The sequence below is a fragment of the Condylura cristata genome, unplaced genomic scaffold (genome assembly GCF_000260355.1).
Source record: "Condylura cristata isolate star-nosed mole 26May11 unplaced genomic scaffold, ConCri1.0 scaffold00024, whole genome shotgun sequence".
Taxonomy (NCBI): domain Eukaryota; kingdom Metazoa; phylum Chordata; class Mammalia; order Eulipotyphla; family Talpidae; genus Condylura; species Condylura cristata.
In genome coordinates, this window is record NW_004567125.1 from 18552783 (window position 1) to 18561520 (window position 8738).

An 8738-nucleotide genomic window follows, 5' to 3' on the forward strand; every position below is an offset into this window, starting at 1 on the left:
GTATCTCAGGGAATCAACAAGTTATTTGAATTCTTTTATTCCACCTTGAATAATATAAAACTCTAGCATTGAGTGAGGCCCAGAGCTAGGAAAACTTTTGGGATCATTATTATTAAGGTTAATAAAGGATCTTCTGTAAAGGAGCCCAGCAGGTAGGGAAACATAAAATAGTATACACTCTTGGTATGTCCCCGCATCCATAGAAGTTCAGTATGGAAACTTTTTTTCTTTAGACAAAAATGTCATTCCTCAGAGTAGATTTTGGATGAAAAGGTGCAGGGGAATTGAAGGCGGGCAGAGAGATAACTTAAACTCAAGAAATCACTACAGAGAGCAAATCATTGGATATACACTTAACTTTACCTGCAATATATTCACTTACCGATGCAATTTATGCAATTTATGAGGACTTTCTATACTAAATGCTGAAGAACATATACAAATGAAAAGAAGCAGATACTCAGGGATTCTTAAGGGTCACGAAACATTGCACATATTTACCTAGATGAATACATTAGGTGACACACACCTAGAGAATCAAAATGCCAAGTAAATTCGGAATATTTACAGGTAATTTCTGGCTGGATATTCACAATTCAAAGATCAGCACTCTATCTGCATAGAAAAAAAAAGAGTTGGTTTATTTTATCTCTCTCTACTTTGTATCCCCAAATTTTATTACCCTAAAATATAAAACGGTGCAAATAAGGGCAAGTTTTCTTCATAGAAGAACATAATAGTGCTGAGTGCTTTCTTGTTTATTCCCCGAGGGTTTTTCCCTTTCTCTCTCCGCTGAGTCCCACTGAATGCACCAGGGAGCGTTTCCTAGGCACACGAGACACATTGGAAGAGGCGAGAGAAGTTAGTACAATATTCTTCAAGATGACGTCTTTGACGATTCATTGCTAGGCATTAAGAATGAAAGCGTGTAAACCAGGTTTAGGACCAAAAAAGCAATCGCTCCAAATTCAGAATGTTTTTGAGAACTCAATAACCGCTGGGCGGTCTCTATAATCGCGCATGTCTGTCCCTCCGCGAGGCCGTGCGGGATAGCTTTTGGGCTCAGTTCCCTCTCGGCAGTTTTGAAGGGCTATGGGCACTCCTCGCTTGCCAGGTTCCTGATCTAACAATCAACTCCGTAGGTCTTCTCTTCCCCGCCCCCGCCCAACTGCGGCCAGGCTGGGACGTGTACGCGCGTGCGCGCCGCCGCCGCCCGGTGCTGTGCGGGCGTCCCCGTTCTCAGGAGCGCGCACGCCTAGCCGAGGGGCCCGGACGGCCGCGCTCCCGAGCCGCCAGCGCCTCCTCCTCCTCGGCCCGCCCCCTCCCTCGCCTCTTCCTGCCGGGGGGCCCTCCTCTCCTCCTTGCTCCCTCCCTCCGCCCTGCTCCCTCCGCCCTCTCTGGGCTCTGGCGGCAGCGGAGTGAACGGGACGGGCCCGGCTGCAGAGCTCGGGGCGGCGGTGGGACGAGGGCACCCGGCAGAGTTGTTCCGGCCCTGCCCGCGCAGACGTGAGGAGGTGAGGCGAAGGCGGCCTTCTAGGGGCCGGCGGGCGGGCGATTGGGTGGCCCGGAGTCGCGGGCCGGGCCGGGGATGTTGGCGCCGGGATTGGGCCAGGGGAGGGTCGAGCTGGGGGCCGGGCCCGGGACGGGCAGCGAGAGGACCTCGGGGAGGAGGGTGCCGGGCAGGCTCGGGGCTGTAGGTCTCCTTCGGGAAACCGCGATTCTCTCCCGAGGCGGCTCCCGGCGGCCCGGACGGGCGGGCGGGGTCGGCGCCCCTCACCTGGGGGCGGGGTGGTGACTTGGACGGTCGCCACCAGCTGTGCCCTCCTGACACCGCCGCCTCCGTAGCGCGCCGTGGCTGCTGCCGGGTTCGCAGTCCCAGCAGCTCCGCGTCCGGGGGGCGTGTGGTCGGGGTGTTTTCTTAGCTACACGCAGGCTTCTGTTCGTGACCGCTTCTCGCCCTCGCGCTTCCCGGGTCTCCGCCCGGCACTTTGCTCCGCTTCTGCTGTTGATGCTTGTGGTTTTGCAGTCTGGGATGGGCTGCATCCTGGGCAGATCTCTACCTGCCAACAGTGCCCCGCTTAAAAGTTGACCGCCTGGCCCTGACAAACAACCCCCGTCCAGGCTGTGGGTGCTGATAAAGTTTCTCAGCCTAGGCTAGTACTTTGCACTGATCGCCAACGGTGCAGGGCTGGGCAGTGCGTCAGCATGTGGAAAGGGGCCACCGGCCAGCGGGAGGTGGTTGAGTGCTTGGGACAGAACTGACAGGGCTTTTTCCCCCATCCCTGCTCCCCATCCCCCACTGCACCCCCAGCCCCCACCCTAAGGCAGTATCACTCAGATAGTTTTGTCTTAGAAAATGTGTCAAAATGTAGGTGGTCACTTGCAGGACTGAGGGTTTATGCAGCTGAAGAGAAACGCAAACCTCATTTTAAACTAATGGTAAGAAGAACTTACTGGTTTGGTAGATATCAGCACTGACTGGAAACTGATTTTAAGGCCTGCATTTTAAGGGACCGGAAGGTTTAGGGGTTTTTTAATATATTTAAAATTTTCTTGTATGTAATGGTGAGTAGGTAGTGCTCCTTAAATTTTGGACACAAATTCATGAAAACCTGGCTTTTCTCATAATAGTATTTGTACTTGGCTACGTCTGCACTTCTGTAGGATACCCATTAATTTTGAGCTAAGAAGGTACAAACTTTATGTGTGGTCAAATTGGAAATGAATTTTGTTCATGGAAAATATTGGTGCATGAGTTACTAGCCCTGGAAAATTGGCCTGTGATTCATTATCTCAGTAGAGAATTCCTGTGAAATTGACGATGAAATTGCAAAGGAAAAAAGCTAGGTGAATTTAACGTATATGCTGTCAAGTTGTATTAAATATACACTCGCTTGGGGTATTAACAGAGTTTGGCTGGTGTCTGCATGAGTTAGTTCAATATTTTCTTTGATATTATATATTAATAAGTCATCTAGGGAGAAGAGGGATGTGTAAGGGTAAGGCTTACCCGTGAAAAAAAAAATTTGTTCAGGGTCTCCCTGGTGGCACGGGAGTTTTCAGCTATCAAACTATCACCAACACTGTGTTCTCTTCTCCACTCTGCCCCTGGTGAATCTTCTTATCCCCTGAACTTCTGACCTACACCCTAATTCTTGTATAAAGAACATAAATCTTAAAACAAAAAACAAACAAAAAAACAACCCCTAATTTTTGTTTACTGGTACTTTAGAAAGCTGGAAACTACCTGGTAGTAGGTTCTGGTACTATTGAGACTTGGTGTGTATATGCCAATATAAAAAGAATATCACTAAATATGTGAAATTTATTTTTTGGCTTGAATTATTTGATGGGAATTTTTACATGTACTTTTGATACCCTAAGAATTTTTATTCCTTTGATAATTGTTTCATGATTCAGATAACTTTCCTTTTATTCTAGTAATCATTATGATGCTTTTTATTTGGATGGCAGAATTGTATTAGGCATGTGAAACAGTTGTTTTTATGGTTATCAGATCACCAGTTATAAATTTGTGACTTCTGAAAACTTTTACTTGAATTTTTTTCCATTGCCTTAACCCAAACTTGAACTTATTCAACTACTGTATGTTTATTTGAACTCAGATAATAACATTAAAATGGAAAGTTCTTTTATTCATTCTTTTGGAGTAGTCAAAAAAAGAATGTTGTTTTATCAAATGAAAATACTGTGAGTGGGAGACAGCCAGCCTTCTGGAGATTAACTTTGAAGAGTGTAGTAGCTGAGTGTTAAAAGAATTTTTGTTTAGAGGTTGTAGAATGGGGGCTGCTTTCTGGCCTATCAGTGTCTTGAATTGGTGTGGGGTTGATTACAGCTGGATAGAGAATAAATACTGTGTAACCTATGAGATTTCCAGCCACCAAGCCCTTTTCTGTGTTTCTCAAATTTTCATAAGTTGCTGCATGTTTATAGCACTTGTCTTTAAATAGGTCAGCTACTGGGGTCTGAGGATGACCAACAGCCCAAGATTATTATAGCCTCTGGTTCTGCAAAGACAACTTGGTGACTTCTTATGGAATAGTCTTATAAACATTTGCTACCACAAACAACAGAAACAGAGAAAGTACAGAATTGAGCCTGATGTATGATAAAACAACCTCAGTTTTTTAGAAAAGTTTTAAATATTTTGCATGGAGGAAGACAGTATTTGACTTGACTCAGCTTTTCAGAGTGGAGAATAATTTTCACTTTAAGGTCATTATTTGAAATTAGGTATAAGTATGTGAACTCCTATAAGGAAGGGCTAATGGAAATAAGTGGAATTTGTATCTTCACATTCTCCTTTTCATATTTCATTTACTTTCTGTATTCACACCCATTCAACAGATAGATTGCAGTAACTGAGAATTGCAAGTTTGAGCTCATGCTGACCTCTTTGTCATTTTTTGGTGTTTTTTAATTGTAAATTTGGGGAATTTTCTTGGGAAACTTTTTTTTAAAGATTTATTTATTTATGCAGGGGCAGTAAGAAGCTTCACCAGAGACAGAGTGGGGAGCAGGACAGGCAGATGATGAAGTACACTGCTGAGGGGAACAGTGGGTGAGACAGGAGAGGTCTGCTGTGCCATGTGGATCACCTCTGGGGCTGAGGATCAAACCTGCACTGAAGCTGCTGTGACCAGCCTGCAGTGCTGTGTGCCAACCTGTTGTCCACCAGAGAGGGCCTCTTGGGAAACTTCGAAGCATGTATTGAATTGATTCAAAGTTAGATTTGGGCTGAGATTATTTGTATATTTGAAATTCTGAGCCTTCTCATTTTCTAAATATCCTTAAAAATAGAAAACACAGTGCTTTATTAACACTCATAAAAAGTCTGCTTACAGACTATGTTGTTGTGATAGACAGTGCAGCCAAAAATATATTCAAGAAATGTCTTCCTTCACCCACTTTAGAAAGCTTAAATAAGAAAAAAGAAAATAAGCGTTTTTTTCAATAAAAGCCTGATTCTCCCAGAATATCAAATCTGACAACTGTTTGCTAATTTTCCCTCTGCCTTTTGTAAATTTCACAAGTACTACATGTCATTAGTATTACACACCAACAATTTAATTCTTATAAGGGATTTTCACTAATGTAGGGTTTATGAAGGAATGCAAACTTATACTGGAGAATTTGGCTGAGAAACATCAGGTGTGGAAACTTTTTTTAAATAAAAATTAAAGTAATACTGCATGACAACATCACATAAGTTTCAGGTGTGCATCATAAATTAAAGTCTGTATGTACTACATGAAGTGGTATGTGGAATTTTACTTTTTTAAAACTCTGGTTTCCTCTGGACCCAAGACTTTTAACGAGGTAGGAGAATGGGCACAAATATCACAGTAATTTGGATTGTTTTTTCATATTAATAGATGTCCTCTTCCCACTTCCCCAAGCCCTTTGTTAAATAAACTATGGCTACTAGTAGGAGTGTGTTGTGTCCTTCAGGTGTGTGGGGCTGAACAAAGGCTTTTGCCCATGCTTCCTAAGCCAAACTTCTCTATAATTTGCCTTCTGGTGATATCAATAGACACTGTCACTCATTTTTTGAAGAGAAAGAAAAATTGTGGTGGTAAAGAGGCTATTATATATAACCAAGAGTAAACTTTATTGTAAGAAATAGTGTTTAGCTGAAATTTATTAAACTTTTGACACTGACTTACAGTAAGAAATACATTTTGTACCCTCATTGAGGCATACACATACACAACAGTTGAAAGAAAAGTTGGTGGAACCATACTTTTAGGAACTTAAGACATCACTGGAGGTTGTTTATAAGCTGCTGTGCTTGTCCTCACCTAGCTCCATGTTCAGTGATTTTTGAAAATTGGCTTGAAATTGGCTATAGTGGGAATATTTACACAGGCAATCGGCTAATGGTACAATTCAGGGCTTTAATTCCCTTTGAATAGCCATTCATTAAACATTCACAGCATACCACTACCCACACACACTTTGATATTTCCTATTTCATTTCATTTGGATTTTTGACACCCAGTTGATATTTCAACCATCTAATGAATATCAGCTTGTAGTTAAAAAAACCAGAAGTCTGGCTTAGTCCACTTCAGTTTGCAAATCAAGATTATATAGCTAGTTATTAGTCAGAGCTGTGTCTCTGGATTCCTAATCTGCAGTTGTTTTAGTGGATTTCTCCTCAACTGAGCCTTTTATGTAGCTCACTTACAATACTTAATATGTGCAAGGCATTGTGCTAAGCAGTTTGAATAGAGATAACTGTGGCAGGAATGTTGACTCTGAGGCTTTTGTGCTTTTGTGGGATTAAATATGGAAGCAAAGATAATATAAGACAAAGTATTGTATGGTAAGGATATAAAGATAATATACTACAAGAGGTTAGAGAGAGGAGTGTTTACTTTTAGTAAGAAAGTTAAAGGAAGAGGTGATTTTTAAACCATGTTTTAAATAATGGGTTGAATTGGGAATTGTGGAAAGATGACAGATAACATAGAGAGAAGGAACTTCTGGGCTAGGGGCCAGAGTGATCAAAGGTAGAAGAAAAGAGATAGGCAAAAGTCAGTTACTGCTTTTTGGGTGAAGAGCCTGAATGTCAGTTTTCCTTCTTTCCTTAATGAAATTTTACTGACTTGCTGTTTGCTTACACTAAAATATGATTTTGAGAGTACAGTATTACATCTACAACATGTGCACATGCTTCACTCACCCAATCTTCACTCATTCAAAATTTTAGTGCTCATACACCATTATATCACTCTTCACTCCCTGACTATATCCTATCCCCACCCCCACCCACTGTATTTTTTACAGTTATTATTGTTGAGGTTTGCCAGTTTATTTTTGGTTATTTATATTTCAACAAATAAGTGCAACCATCAGGTAATTGTCTTTCACTTTCTGATTTATTTCACTTAGTGTAATCACCTCTAGATCCTTCTATTTTGTCCCAGAAGGCACTATTTTATCTTTTTTAAATAGCTGAGTTGTAGTCCACTGAGTATAAGTACATTTTTTTAAAGTCCTGTCATTTTATTGGCATTTCAGTTGATTCAGTGTCAGATGTCCTGTTCTAGAGGTTATTTCTTGCCATGTGCTGAATGTTTCAAACAGAGACAATTGAGTGCCTTTTTGTACAGGGACCTATCATGAAGCTGGAGACAGAACTGCAGTAACTGTGTTTGCTGTTTTGGTGCACCTTTGCTTCAAGTACCCTTGCAAACAGTGGTGAAAAACCAAGTTTTCTTATTCTTAGGGTGAATACCTACCTGGAAGTGCTATTTTTCAATCATATGAAATTTACATTTTTAGTTTTTTAAGGAATTTTATCGTTTTCAATAAGGTTAAACCAATTTACATTCTCATCAATGGTGTATGAATATATCCTTTCTCTACATCCTCACCAACATATGTAACTTTTTGAGATAGATCATTCTCACAGGGGTAAATGATATTTCATTGTGGTTTTGGTTTGTATTTCTCTTCTAATAAGTGAGGTTCAGCACTTTTTTCATGTAATGTAGGCTACCTGTACATTTTCTTTGGAGAAGTGTCTATTTAGATCCTTTGTCCATGTTTTGACTGGGATTTGTTGTTGCTGTTACTGTTGAATTGTATGAGTTTTTTATTTTGGAACTCAGTCCTTGGTTGGATATGTGATATACAAACATCTTCTGCCTGTTTTGTTTTTGTGGTGCTTTCTTTTGCTATATAAAGGCTTTTCTGTTTGACATAGCACCATCTATTTATTTTCCTCACGGTTCCCCCCCCCTTTACCTTTGTAGATGAGTCCTAAATATAGTTCATGTTCAGGAGAGTATAATTTATGTTTTCTTTTATCTGTTTTATGGCTTCAGGTGTTATGTCCAAGCCTTTAATCCATTTTGAATTAATTTTTGTGTATGGAATCAAATGGTTGAGTGTCATTTTTCTTAAATGTGACTATCCAAGTTTCCCAATACCATTTGTTAAAAAGGTTTTCCTTTTTCCATTATATGGTTAATCTTCAAAGATTAATTTTCCATATTTGTGTGGATTTATTTCTGGACTCTGTTCTATTGGTCTATATTTCTGTTTTTGTTCTAATGCCTACTATTTGGAATGCTATTATTTTGCAGTTTATTTTGAAGTCAGGGAACAGTATACCTTCATTATTTTTCTTTCAAGATGGCCTTGGTTGTTCAGGGCTTTTTTTTGTGGTTCCTCCCTAATTTTATAATTTTTTTTTTTCCCTTGAAAAATGTCATTGGGGTTTAGATAGGTATTGCATTGTGTCTGTAAATTGCGTCTTAGCCATCTTAACAATGCTTATTCTGGCCCTCCCTGGTGGTGTAGCAGGTTAAAGCACAGCACTAGGAAGCTGAAGCCACTTCAGCATGAGTTCGATTCCCGCTGCCCTGGAGGTGATCCACATGGCGTGGCAGACCTCTCCTGACCGGCCCGCTGCTCCCCTCAGCAGTGTACTTCATCGATCTGCCTGTTCTGCTCCCCATTCTGTGTCTGGTGAAGCCTCTCGCTGCCTCTGCACCTCTGGCCTGTACCCCAGTTCTGTATGCATAAATAAATAAATCTTAAAAAACAAACAAACAACAACAACAACAACAAAAGAAAACAATGCTTATTCTTCCAATCCTTGAAGATGGGTATCTTTCCATTTCTTTTTGTATTTTACTACTTTTTGACAGTTTCTTATAATTTTCTTTGTATAGGTCCTTTACTCCCTTTGTTAACTTGCTTTC

General features: G+C 41.0%; 1 protein-coding gene across 3 annotated transcripts in view; it reads left to right on the plus strand.

Moving 5' to 3' along the window:
- The first annotated feature begins 1345 nt into the window (after positions 1–1345).
- The window catches only part of RABGAP1L (RAB GTPase activating protein 1-like), a 521731-nt gene continuing 514338 nt past the window's right edge, over positions 1346–8738 (plus strand). For all 3 annotated transcript variants that reach the window (XM_004688498.2, XM_012729024.1, XM_004688499.2), the window contains exon 1: positions 1346–1514. The gene's annotated coding sequence lies outside the window, so the exon portion shown is untranslated. The remainder of the gene's footprint in view (positions 1515–8738) is intronic.